The sequence below is a fragment of the Myotis davidii genome, unplaced genomic scaffold (assembly GCF_000327345.1).
Source record: "Myotis davidii unplaced genomic scaffold, ASM32734v1 scaffold20, whole genome shotgun sequence".
Classification (NCBI taxonomy): domain Eukaryota; kingdom Metazoa; phylum Chordata; class Mammalia; order Chiroptera; family Vespertilionidae; genus Myotis; species Myotis davidii.
Genome location: NW_006292574.1, coordinates 1,192,555 through 1,206,616, shown reverse-complemented (window position 1 = coordinate 1,206,616; position 14,062 = coordinate 1,192,555). Strand labels below are relative to the sequence as shown.

Genomic DNA, 14,062 nt, shown 5'->3' with positions numbered 1-14,062 from the left:
TATGCTAGGACTTTGCAATCAAGACGTTGGTAAGAGGTTTGGAGAAACAGCCTGATTTACTGTATTGTGGATGAAGAATATAAAGATGATGACATAAAGTGGGAGGGAAGGGAATCAAAATGATTCATGGTTGGTCTAGAACAGTGGTCGGCAAACCGCTGCTCGCGAGCCACATGCGGCTCTTTGGCCCCTTGAGTGTGGCTCTTCCACAAAATACCACATGCGGGCGCACACATAAGGTGCTATTGAAACTTCATGGCCCATGCGCAGAAGTTGGTTTTTGGCCTGAGCAAGTCTATTTTGAAGAAATACTGTTGATATTTGGCTCTGTTGACTAATGAGTTTGCCGACCACTGGTCTAGAATGTCGAATGTAGTCTGATGCAAAACCTAGAATTTTAACATCCTAACATGGAAAGAAGTGGAGAGGTTAAATCTTATCTGTAGGACCAGAGGAAAGGGAAAGAATTCAAGTAAGTCATTTATCCAAAGATGTTAGTTATCCAAGAAAAGGAGGCCAGGTGCTTTAGAGAAAAAGGTACCTGTGCATAGTTCTCAACAATCGAGGACTGCGGTGGTGCTAGGTTGACAAGCACATTGTGCAATGTTACAGTAACCTATCTGCAAGTTGGGAATTATGAGCTTTGGGGAACATAGATGAAGATACCATTTGCAATGTGTATCATACTCTTGAGGTCGAGGATGAATGTGTTGGTCTAGCCCAGTGATGGCGAACCTATGACATGCGTGTCAGAGGTGACACGCGAACTCATTTTTTTTGGTTGATTTTTCTTTGTTAAATGGCATTTAAATATATAAACTAAATATCAAAAATATAAATCTTTGTTTTACATTAGTTATGGAGTATGTGCTATTTAGAGTTCACATGTTCTCATAAATAGGGATTTAAAGTTAAATTCTAACTCTCTTTGCCATCCTCTGTTTAGATTATTGTCAAACTCTATTGTCAATAGAGTTTGTCTATTAGATAACATCAAATATGATGAGGGTGCACTATAAAACAGCAAAATGTGAAATGCCTATAATAGGGATACATCTATTGCAGTAATTTGCACATAATAGACATAAAATAACTATTTGCCAAATGATTGAAAGTAATCCGAAGTTAAACATTCACCAACAGAACAGCAAACAGAAGGGCCACACAGTGATAGTGTTTGGAGAGATGAAAGTTCAGAGTCTCCAGAGGTGGAATCCAGTGATCAGTGCTATCCCGTGAAAGCTCTGAGAACTGCTACAGAAAGCACACTGTTTATTTTCATTCCCGTATTGCCATCAACATCAGCTGCCCAATACTTTTCCAGCTCAGTAATGCAAAGGCATTAGTGGTTGGTAGCTGCATTGGTCATGTGATCCTATATCACAATTTATGTATTTATTTTTTGGGGGGATGGGCAACGGAATTTAGGACTTTTAATTTGTCCCATAGCTGCTGAAGCAAAATTATGATAAGACATTCTGCTTTCCTTTATACCCCAACGCACACACACAAAAACTATTTGTAGGAAAAAATGATTTTGTACACGGGAAGAAACAATATAAATTCAAAACTTACAGATAAGGGTTAATACTATCACTCATCTCTTTTAAAAGTTTACACAAATATCCAATCAAAGCCAACAGGGTATCTCCTTTGAAATGTTATCTAAATGGATTTACAAGTAGACCACAGGACTGTATACTGTCTTGGAATGTCCTTAGAAGGCTCTGTCATTGGTCAGGTAACAAAGTAAAAACACCAGAGTCCTTTCTTTCAAATGGAAGAGGGAAAGACAGGGATAGAAGGAACTCTTCCAACTTCATCTTCTTTCCTTGTGGCTTATGGTCTCCTCCTCCCCAGAAGCCTCCTCGACCTCCAAACCCCCCCTGGCCTCTGCCACCAAATCCACCTCGGCCTCCCCTGCCGCCACCTCTGCTTCCAAAGCCACCTCTGCCTCCACCAAGACCCCCAAAGCCACCTTCACCCTTAGGCGTGTCCCCGTCCAAAGTGACTTTGTTTCCATCAAGTTCACCATCTCCCATGGCCTCCATGGCGGCTTTGGCATCTCCCTCACTGTTGAAGTCTGCAAACCCTTTGGAAGAGCCCAGGCAGTGACTGTCCTTGCCCGGACAGAGCCATCCAGTGACTCCTTCAGTGTCTCTTCCGTAGTCTCCTCAGACAGACCCTCGACAAACAGAATTTTGGATGGCTGGCTTCTTACATTAGACGATCCTCTGGATCCTTGAAATTTCAGCCTGATTGCTCTGCCCTCAGTTTCTCTTTTATTACAGGAATTTAAAGCTTCTTTAGCATCTTCAAATGAAGCAAATCCTATAAATGCATACCCTTTAGATTTGCCATTTTTTGGAGGGGGGGGCACTTTGATAAAAGTTGCCTTCTTAAATACTTGGTGAAGAGTTGCTTCTGTTGCACTGTAGGAAAGGTTGCTTAAAACCAGAGTTGTTTGATTCACCACTCCAAGTGCTATTCTTTCCACGTCTATGATCTTGATTTTGACCTTTCTCTCCGGTACAGTACAGGAAAATGGATCGCCCATCTATTTCTGTTCCCAGCCTTGCTTCCAAGATTTTCTCTGCATCAGCTTCTGTCTTAAATTCAATATAAGCAATCCCTTTACTTTTCCCATCCTTGCTGACTAATCTGATCTCCATAGTATCTTCAAAAGTTTCTTTTAATTCAGCCTGAGTAACTTTATAAGCCAGTTTTATTTTTAGCCCAAAGTGTTCTTGCATCTCAATCTTCTATAATTATCTTTTCCTTTTGTTTTTTTTTTTTCTAGTTTAATTTCATAGCCAAAGACTTTTAAACCAGTGAGTTCTAAGGCTTTTTCTGGGTCCTCAGCAGATTCAAAATCCACATAGGCAAACTTCCTAGACACACCGATTCTGACATCCACCACAGTAAGATCACTTTTAGCAAAAACATTACTGAAACTCGGTTTTAACTCCGGAGCAGATTTGCTGAAGTTCAGGTGTCCAACAAAGAGATTGAAAGCCATGGTTGGTTCTCTGGCTTCCACTTTCTATTTCTTAGCCTCAGGAGCAGCATTCTGTTTGGCCATCTCCTTCTTTCCTTTCCCAGTTGCTTCTTTGACAGGCTCTTCCTCCTCCTCCTTTTCCTCGTCATATTCCTCATCATCATTCTCTTCATCATCACCTTCTTCACCCTCATCCTCAGCTGTGCTCTTGGCCTTCACAGGAACAGCTTTTATGGGAGCTTTCTTGCCTTTGGCTGGTGTAATCTCTATAGGTTCTTTTTCAGAATCATCTTCATCATCATCATCATCGTCATCCTCATCTGAGGCAGGAGCAGCAGCAGCAAGAGTTTTCATCACTGCTGGCTCAAGTGCATCCTCATCTTCATCCTCCTCATCATCATTATCTTCTTCACCGCCATCATCATCTTCCTCATCACTGTCTTCCTTCTTGGCATTCTTGCCATTCTTTGCTCTCTTGACTGGGATGGCTCCCGTTTTACCAGGGGTTGCTACTAATGCTTTTCCTGTTGTGCCTCCCTTCTTGCCAAGTGCGGCTAATGCTTTAGCTGATGTAACTGTTGCCTTTTTGCCAGTGGTCAGCATAGCCACTGCCTTTTTGCCAGGAGTGGCAACTGCAACCTGTTTTGTTGGGGAAAACACCACCTTCTTTCCTAGAGTTCTAATAGCCTTCTTGCCTTTTTTGGAGGAATGATAACCTCTTCTCACAGTCTTCTTCATCTGACATTTTCTCATCTTTACTATCTTCTTCTAACTCCTTTGGAGGAGCAGCCATTTTCTTGGAATCACCTTGATTTTTACTATCCTTTGCGAGCTTCACCATGCAGGTGGCTTATGATGGTGGAGTGTGTGGCCAGTGAGTGGCGCAGATGTGCCCAAAGGAACCAAACGGCACCGAAGGTGGTCACTGGTACTCTTAGCAATTTACTTTTGATAGGAAGTATGTCCAAACACTGAAGATATGACAATTACCAAAATAAGTGTTTATTTTTCTTCCACAAACAAGAAAGCAAAAAGATACTGTGTTCATTTCTTGTCAAAATAAAATATTCCTAAGAGAACATTTTTCTTGTTCAGTACAAGCACTAATAAAATTTGAAAACAAAAAAGTGTTTTTCTTTCAGTAAATATTTGGCAGTAAGTAGATATCTGTTGCAGATGCCAGGTTGTTAATTTCATACCACCAATCTACTGTCTTTCTATGTTTGCATTTCTTTTTCTAGTTAGAGGTTAAAGTGATATAAAATATTTTTTTCTGTCTTGCAAGAAAAGGTAAATAACTTGTAATATATCTTGAATTTTTATTCAGTATTCTTCTTTCTAGAATTAGTCAGGGGAAAAGAAAAGAAAGTAACTTCTAAATAAAAATGCTGGGTTTTGGAAAAATTGAAATTCATGGTACGTTTTTATCTTAGAATAATTTATTCTGAAAGTACTACTATAGCATTAATAATTAGGAACATTGCCATCTTTTTTGTTGAGTTCATTCTTTGGCTAATAATGAGAAACAGCTTCTCTAAAGCATTCATTATATGCAAACCTGACAAAGTCCCGAAGAAGAACAGACATCTAGTATCCTACCAATGCTCTCTTAAGAAAACATCTTTTCCAGATGACTGAAGTGTACTTTCCTCAGATCATTTTCCAAAAAAGGATCATAACCCACCCCTGAACTAATTGGCAGCAAAGAGATCAGACTTAGGATAAGTGGCTTAATCTACTGGAATAATAATAGGTGTTAGGAAGTTGGACACAATGCCTTCTATAATTTGTAACACTTTTTGAAGTAACGTTCTAATTAAATAAGAAAACTAAAATATTCAAAACTATGTCTGAAACATCACAGGGGCTCAAGGCATGGCTGGTGTTCTTAAAATGCGCAGTTCTCAAAACACAGATCCAGTTGACTGCCAAATTCTGTTTTATTGACTCACATTTTGGAGAGCATTTTCTTATTTTCAGAAAATTTATAAACATCTTGATCTTATCCAATTTGTACTACTGTAGTTTTTTATTCACTTTCTTTCTGAATCCAGTTTCAAGCCTTGTTTCATTTAAACAGAAGTATTACTGTCCTGCCAAATTTTTCTTGGCGCTCTGAAGGATACACTGACATTACCCTTCATCGGTTCCTTTATAATAGCTCTAAATTTTCCATTCTCCTTATCCCAGGTGCCCACACCATTACATTATTGGATTGAATCTATTTCCTTTCCTGTTTATTTTTGGAATTAAGAGATATTGTTCTCTTATGTGCTAACCATATTACTATTGCTTCCCTCTAGCTTTTTTTTTTCCTTTTCACTTGGGTGATTAGATTGCCTGTAGCACAATTCATAGCATTCACTAATGTCTATCATGGAAAGGAACCTCTGCGACAACCCCCGAGCTCCTTGGCTCCTAGAACTTACACCAAGGCTAATATCCTCTTCTTGGCTGTAGGCTGGACCTACGGAATTGATTATAATGAACATAATATTACTGACGTGATGGACTGTCCCTTCTGAGATTAGTTTATCGCAAGACCATCAGGGCATCTGTCTTGGGTGATGGCCTATGCGTGTTCTCTTTCTCACTGGCTCTTGCTCTCGCTCTCCCTCTTGTCAAAATGCTCACTCTGGGAGAAGCTAGGTGACAGCTTGTGAAGCAGCACAGTGGAGAAGCATATATAGCAAGAGACGGAGACCATTTAGTGTACATTTAGAAGCGTCCTTCCCACTGCCACACCAGTTGAACTTTTGGATTAGACTGTAGTAGTCAACAGCTTGACTGCAACCTGCTCAGAAACCTTAATATAAATTAACTCAACTAAGAACCTGTGGAAACTAAGAGATAATAAAAGCTTGTCATTCAGTCTCTAAATTTTATGGTCATTTGTTACATAGTAATAGACAATTAATAGATCTATTTCTTATATAGATTTTCTCCATATTTTGCTGTAGCATTTCCATATTTTAACCTATTTCTTCTATTCATACTTATGTAAACCTTAAAGTTGAATAATACATTGTAGTTTCCTTCAGCAATTTTATATATGACATTTCCTATATGAAAACTGTCTTTCTATTAGGAACAAAGATGATTTAGGCTTTCTCTCTTTATGTTTCTTGATCTACTTTCTCCTAATTTCCACTTCAAACCCTGCAGCCACCAGTATCTTCTATTTGCAAGACCTCTAATTTTGTGGGCTATTAGTGCTTTGTATTGTTTTTCTGATTGTTTACCTCTTGTATGCAAAAACTGATATGTGTATCACTGTATCATGGCATGGCATTTCTTTCTATTTCTAAATAGCTTTACATATATTAGTGAAAATAGTTTATTTGTTAGACTTAATTGGAGCTACCTGTCCTCTAAAAATTCTTTGGATTTGTACTGATATACATGGAATGATGGATTTATAAAGAGACTTCATTAACGGGAGCTTTAAATATGATCACTTATTTAACTGATGAAGTCTAATTAGGCAACAATTCAAACATAACTGCTACATTTTTGACAGTGTTAGAATTTATTACAGTGGCGGAACTATCACTCGAAATTTTGTTATATCCTTCATACAGCCTCCTAAACAACGCCATGGCTTTCCTTCTGACTGGAGGTTTGATTTGAGGGTCAGTGCCAGTTCTAATACTGACTCTACCATAGCCCAGCAAATATTTGAAGCTTCACAGATACAGCTTTAAATCTCTTCTTCTTCTACAGTATTTGTACCTCCAATGCTTTAGTTTCCTGTATTCTCTATTCTGGCTCTGATTTCCTGAATAAGAAAAAAGTTGGCTCACTTATATATCTTGTATAACAATAGTCAATGAAATATATTTTTATAAAAATGCATCTTAAAAATAGGGTCCCTCTTTCAAAGCCAGCTGCTGATCATTTATTTAAAAAGTAATATCATCATAATTAATGAAAGAAATGTTATTTTAACTTTGATCATTTATAAAAGAATAAAACAGGATAAAAATTCCATGAACTATATGGCTTACACATGTCTTCTTGAACATTAATGATAAGAATATGGGAAATTAGAAAATAAAGAGTGAAATACTTTAGTTCTTTCCATTACAATATGTGTATAATTAATGCAATTGATAAATGTTTATATCTTGCCTTTTCAAAACTGGCTATATATAATGTGTGTGTGTATATATATGTCATAAAAATTATACCTCTTCACCTAAAATAAATTAGTTTTTTTCTCTAAGTTCCCCCCTCCTTCTATAGACAAGTTATTTGACTGAGCCTGACTTTTTTATTGTTGTACTTTATGTTATTTTCAGCCTTTTATCAACATATACTGTAAACTTGCAAATTATTTTAAATCTTTGCAATTGTATTTATTCAAGACAAAAAAGAAAAAACTGAGTCAAACATTTTTGGAAATAGTAATGATGCCGATCCCAATATTTGCATTTTCACTGAATTTGTTTGCAATTTTTTGTAGACTCGTTGTTAAAATCTCTTTTTCACACAAAGATGAATGTATTGTGTAAATGCTTAACACTAGTACAGAATTTTATACATTATTTATATCTGAAGATTTTTTTAAAGTTGTTATATATTTAGTACTTGGACAAATTGACTCTTTAAGCTACTTGACATTCAACTTAATGTCACTGGTAGCCTGTCCTATCAGGATTACTACTAAAAGAACATTTAACTAGACACTTCACATAATATCCTAAAAAGTCACACTAAATCTTATTTCCTGAAAGGACTAACTATAAAGCATGTTTAAATCTGCATTTTTAATTCCATAAGTCTGTTACTCCAGAAGAACAGAGATGAAAGTTACAGGAAAGGAAGGATTTCAAATCCTTCAAGAAAAATTGAAACTAAAATTACATTATTTTCTAGATTAAGGATAATATATACAGAACTCTCAATAAATATCGTAAAATAAATAAATCAGACCTATTGAACAAATTTGATTAAAATGTTAAGATATATAGACTATAATGTTACATTCTATATAACAATTTCATTAATTAGAAGATTTTCTACTTGGTTTTAATAAATCAATTCTGTATGGAAAGCACTAGGGAGAACTGCCTTAATAATCTATGCATGTGGTACAAGTAGCCAGGAAATTAAATTACTCATAAAGTTAATTTAAGGAAATAATTTTCTGAGCCTGAAAATAAGCAACACATTAGACAAATATCAACATATTGACAAAGTAATCATTATATTAGACAATGTTAAAATCTGTTTTAAATTTTGAGTGGGAAGAGGTAAGAAAAAATAATGGCAAATGTAAATAAATATATATTATTCAAAACTATTGAAGAAATAAAGTATTTCTTCTCCTATCAGATCATAGCAAGAGCCATGTGTTATGTCTGAGGTGTTATAGTTTATAAAATACATCAACTAATGGTGCATGGTGAAGATCGTGACCAATGTAGTAAAAGACTAGAAAATCATATTAGTTGGAACTAAGACTTTTACATAAAAAGAGAGAACCAGATAAATATGAATAACATTACAGGCTTCTTTTACTATATTCAGCATTAGATATTTGTTGATCTTGTGAAATTGAACAAATTACTTCATCATTTGGAGTTTTCAAGTTACCTAAATGTTCTTTGTAAAATGATGCCTACATCACAGGCACACGAAGAACACAGTTGTCACCCAAGAAATCTTAACCTTCTTCACATTTGACTGAAATATGAAACCTACCTGACTGAGAACTAGAAAAGATAGATTTGGGCATGAGCTGCAATGATGTACTGTAGAACTTGGCAAAACATTCTCAGTTAACTACATATAGAAAATGACTTAATAAAATTGTTTTAGAGGTAAAAGGACAAACTTTAAGGGGTTTAATTTTTTTTTCAGAAAGAAAATGGAAGTCTTAGAAAAAACTTAAATTACTTTCTAGGGACAAGTATACAGAGAGAATGGGAAGGAGAAAGAAGATATATGCTCATTGTAATGGGAATTCACTATTTCTAGTTAGATTTGGGATTTATGAATATTAATTTGGAGGGAATTAAGATACATAAAGGAGTGATATTAAGGTGTCTTTTCAAATAGAAGCAGCTTCATATTTCTTCCCACGTAGGAAAAGCAAAAGGTAAGGGAGCCTGGCTGATGTGGCTCACTGGTTGAGCATTGATCCAAGAACCAAGAGGTCACTGGTTTGGTTCCTGGTCAGGGCACATGCTCAGGTTGAAGGCTCGATCCCCAAAAGGGTGGTATGCAGGAGGCAGCCAAATCAGTGATGTTTCTCTCATTTTTTTCGGCAGCTGATTGATGTTTCTAACTCTCTATCCTTTCCCTTCCTCTCTCTCTCAAAATTAATAAAATATATATATTTTTTCAAAAGGTAAGGGAGACCCATAAAGAGAAGATGTGGTGGGATGAATTCAGTTGAGACATAGCTAGAAGAAGATAATAAAAGGAGGGCTTTACCCTTAGGAGTAATGGTACACTCCTAAACTGTGGCCATGCTGATTTAACTACCATATTAATATCACACAATATATAAGGCTATATGTATATATCTCCTTCTAAACTAAGAGGAAAATCCCGAAAGTGGAATTGTCCCATCATGGTTCTATCATTTTGTTTTATTATTCAGTGTATGTACAATCATCCAGTAATTTTTGTTTTTAAGTAAGCTGTTCTATTTTGAAACTATAAGGAATAATGTCATCACCACAAAAGATTATTTTTATTGTAAATTATATATTTAAACATGCACATATCTACATTTACACAATTATTTTATCAAAATGACTTACAAGTCTAAACTAGGTATAATAAATGTTCATTACTTAGATACAGAGATTTGTATCCTATATAATAAAAGCCTAACATGCTAAGTGTCTAGCTGTTTGTTCTATCATTCAACCACTCGCTATGACGTGCCCCTACCACCAGGTGCAGGCACTCCGACCAGTAGGTTAGCTTGCTGCTGGGATTCAGCTGATCTGGACTAGGCGAAACGAGCTGGACATGCCCTGGAGTCCTCCCACGGTCCCTCCCCACCCCGATTGTGCACCAGTGGGGATGTTGGAGAGCTGATTTTGTCCCCATCTCTGCAGGCCAAGCCGAGGGACCCCACTGGTGCACAAATCTGTGCACTAGGCCTCTAGTAGTTTCTCAAAAGAATAACAATGTTAAAATTGCAAATATTTCTGGTAGTTCTAGTAACTGTAGGCATTACATTTCCATGCTGATGTTCAGAGAGGGCTCCCATCCAATCATGAAAAATATAATCATATAGAACATCAAAAAGTAAGCTGTAAAAATAGACTGAAGCTTAGAAAAATGATTCCAGTTTGATGGGCACCCTTATTACCCACTTCCCAAACCCAGATCTGAAAACTAGGACACTAAAGGAAGGTACAGAAAATGAAGGTTAAAGGGTTTCATGACAATACAAATAAGTAAAAGCAAGGATATTCTAAGAGTGGAAGAATTGTTTGTAAAATAGAACTTTAAGATATATTTAAATCACATAAAATAATCAACATTTTATGGGAAATTACTAGACTTAAGGTTTAGGAACTTTAGATTATAACTCTGATTCAGCTGTTATTAAATGGGGGACCTATTGATAGTCCTTAAAGGTGTCATAATTTTTATTCTTTATACAATGCAGGGATTGGATTAGTTTATAACTAGGATTTCATTTGACTTTGATAGTATATCATTCTAAAGAGTATTTTATGACTTCTTTTTTATCTAGCAAATATGACATGTTTTTGGGGGTTTTTTGACAGTTGCTAATGTAATAGGGATTCGAGGGAAACTCATTGTCCACTAAACCCCCAGTGCAGAGGCGATGAGTGAGTGGCAATCTCTGTACAGAAATCTCTGCACAACAAAGAGCTGTAGGTTAGTTCTGACATCCCTCCCCTAGTAAAGTCCTCAGAGAGTTATGCCAGCACTTTTATTTAGTTTCAAGGATGAGAAGACAACACTCAGCACGAGGAAAAGACACCTTAAGACAGTGATGGCGAACCTTTTGAGCTCGGCGTGTCAGCATTTTGAAAAACCCTAACTTAACTCTGGTGCCGTGTCACATACAGAAATTTTTTTGATATTTGCAACCATCGTAATACAAAGACATATTTTTGATATTTATTTTATATATTTAATGTTGGGGTCCAGTGTAAGCTGACAAGGTCCCTGCACCTGAAGGGGCTTGCAAGGCTGGGACCCTTACCCACATAATTTTCCCAGACTTGTTTGGATGGCGGTTATAAGTAGAATGAGAGCAACCTTTGTAGAAAGAGAACAGCCTTTCATGGATTACCAAGAAGTCTGTAACTATTTACTGAGATATGCTGTACTGAGAATTTGTCCTTCTGTTCTGTCCCTCCATTAGAGATTAAGAGGAACAAAGAATACATTCCTCTTGACAGACCTCCTATTCAGTGTGTTATGTATAAGTAGGATTGTATAGCTAATAAACTTGCTTCAGTTCATGGCAATGTTTATGAAAGTGTACATAGGATCAGTAGGAGGGCATTTGATTAAGCTGGTATCAGGCATAGAGCTAGGAATCAGAATTCTGAAATCAGGATCAGATATATTTTTTATGGATTAATGTGATGAACAAACTGGGGTGGATGGTCAAGGATGAATGCATAGAGATCAGTAAGGATCATGGAATAAACTATGAGACAAATTATGTTGCAGGTCCGTTGCACAAGCTTTTTTTTTATTTTTAATAATGTATTTCCAGGGAAAACAGGGCATGCTGTGAAGAAAGCTTCCAGTTCCACAGGGTTGAATATTAAGGAAACTAAGAACTAAGGGCATTTTTTTTTTATAATTGCCACTTGTGACTGTTATTTTTAAAAAATATACTTTGAACCTATGTGAAACCCCTTGGGGTATATATATTTTGGGTATTTTCTATCAGTTTTTTAGTGATGAAGTCTTTTGATTAGGTCTTAACCAAATTACATTTTACTAGAGGCTTGGTGCACAAAAATCATGCAGTGGGGTGGGGGGGGGGTTTGTCCCTCAGCCCAGCCTGCACCCTCTGCAATATGGGAACCCTCGGAGGATGTCCAACTGCTTGTTTAGGCCTGATCCACGGCAGTCAGACATCCCTCTCATGATCTGGGACTGCTGGCTCCCAACAGCTCACCTGCCTGGCAGCCTGATCACCCCCTAACTACTCCCCTGCTGGCCTGATTGACACTTAACTGCTCCCCTAACGTCCTGGTCCCCTCCAACTGCCATTCCCTCATAGACAGGTCACCCCTAACTACCCTCCCCTGCCAGCCCGGTCACCCCCAACTGCCCTTTCATGCCAGCCTGGTTGCCCCCAACTGTCCTCCCTTGCTGGCCCAGTTGCCCCCAACTGCCCTCCCCTGCTGGCCATCTTGTGGCAGCCATCTTGTGATGTCATGGGCACGGCCATCTTGTGACCACATGGGGTGGCCATCTTGTGAACACATGGGGGTGCCATCTTGTGCGAGGGCATGATGGTCAATTTGCATATTACCTTTTTATTATATAGGATGGTATTCTACATAGGCGCCTGCCCTGTACTGCTTCCTGAGTTAGAGGTAAGATGACTTGTCCCTTTTCCACTGAATTGGTTGTTGTTGAAGATCTATCTGCTCCCAATCTTCATATAACAAAGTTTCCAAATCATTGTGTATGAATCTCAATTACTTCATACTGAAAAGAGAAGAGAGGATTTCTAGGTGATTCATGAGCAGTTTATTTGCTTGGACAGCATGCCAGTTTTACAGGGGAATTTTTTTTTTCTCCAGAAAATAATTAATAGTTAGTTTCAATGTATGTACACCCAGTATATCTGAGGTCCACATCTTCTGCTTTCAAGAGCCACATCTTAATTCAGACATTGAAAAGCATGTAAAATAATGTAACCTGTGCTAGCCTGTGCACAGAAACAAAGGGGGAAAAAGACCAAAGGACTTGATTAAATTTTCATAATATTGCCCTGGACCTTCTTTCATTAAGAATATTTCTCAGAGTGGAAGATATTGTCTTAGAACCAAGTTTTAAATTCTTGTTTATGTCTCTTACTGCAATAGTCACATCTCATGGCTAATGATTTACAATTAAAAGATCCTCAGATAGTAATACTTATGATATATCATTTGAATTAGTCTCAGAGTAATTTAGGAATTCCATGGACTGGTAACTTTGTTGACTCCATTATGCACAGTTGAGAAAATGGTTCTATATAAGCTAAAGATGACAAAGATTGCTTAGAAGAGAATGCTGTGGAATCAATCAAGTCCACAATCTGTTTTCTTAAACATTTGCTGCCAAAGCTCAGATTAAAAAAAATAAAAGTTATAAAGGAAATATGATGCATAGCCAGTAAATTATTTGATACCCCTGGTGGATTCTAGACAAATATTCCATCATCACACACATTAATATTTTTCCAATGAATGTGTCTGGTTAGCTCAGATTTTGCTGCCAAACACCTTTACACCAATCTTAAATAAAACAGCTTTTGCTCTTTTTAGAGCTTTTTAGATTGGAGGAATTCAAATAAGGCATGATTGTTATAGTAGCATCTTACGATTTTTATTTATCTATCTCTAGACTAAGTTACCTAAAATTCAATAAACTAAAAAGAACTTATTTTGAATTCATTATCACAGTATTTTTTTTTCATATATCTTATAGGAGTTAAAATAGAAAGCTCAGGCATCATTTTCTCTGGAAAGCTTTTCTATAATATCAATGTGTGGCCTGGGCAGTTTCACCGCCTCCATATTCTCATGGCCTCTCACTGAGCACTTTCCACCTACCATCATAGCCATCTCTTTATGTTTGTGGCTCTCCATGTCAATCAGTTGATAGGAGTTTTCTTATGAGAACCATTCAGCAAAAGCAGGACCACTAGAAACAATTTACTTCATTTACACATGTTATGCTTTTCATTCATAACTTGTAAACTCACTAGAAACCAAAAACAGTTCAGCAAACATTTCTCTTTGTCATTTGTGACTGCTGAGCTACCGTGCTTGTTTTTCTATATATGCTAATTTAACAAAGACTTTATAAAGAGTAAAAGATATACTACCA

At 36.9% G+C, this 14,062-nt stretch overlaps 1 pseudogene; it reads right to left on the bottom strand.

Moving 5' to 3' along the window:
• Window positions 1–1,648: 1,648 nt before the first annotated feature.
• Window positions 1,649–3,839, bottom strand: LOC102768061 (annotated as a pseudogene).
• Window positions 3,840–14,062: the final 10,223 nt, after the last annotated feature.